Genomic DNA, 637 nt, shown 5'->3' on the forward strand with positions numbered 1-637 from the left:
GTTTGATTATCTCCCCTACTTTTTCAATATCTAGGGGCTGGGCAACTGAGACATATTTTCTCTGAATAAGGATGGTACTTACTGGGGCCCCGGACTGATTTTTACGATAGAGCTTACCAAGGACTCCTGTCTCCCACCTGGAATCTCATGGATCTTGTATGTAGAAAAAAAGTGTCTTGTGATATTGATAGAAGAAATGATTGGTCCGTGATCCTAGAATATGTATTTGACAAGACCCATATGGGCAGCCCCCATATTCGTCTGGCCACTTTCTAGAATATTCTTCTGTCTGATCGAAGAGAAAGCAAGTATAGAGATCATAATATTTAGATGGCATTACAGACACTGGGATGATGACAATTTGGATTGGCTCTTGGCATCCAGCTATGGAGCAGTTTCCCGACCCTATTTGGAAAGACTGTTTGTTATCTGTGGGGGTTTCTTGAACCTCGAATCTCCAGACATAAGGGCTACCCTGGATAGAAATGAACAATAGGGGGAGGATGAGAAACCCATGTCTGATCCAGTGGGGTCAAGCTCGGCTGCTGGAGTGGAGTCTCATTTTCTGAGATTGGGGACAGGGTAGATGATCTCATTGTCCTCTGGAGTTTAATAGAGCACGGTCCTGTTAAGATTG

This window comes from Mastomys coucha, chromosome X (genome assembly GCF_008632895.1).
Source record: "Mastomys coucha isolate ucsf_1 chromosome X, UCSF_Mcou_1, whole genome shotgun sequence".
Taxonomy (NCBI): Eukaryota; Metazoa; Chordata; class Mammalia; order Rodentia; family Muridae; genus Mastomys; species Mastomys coucha.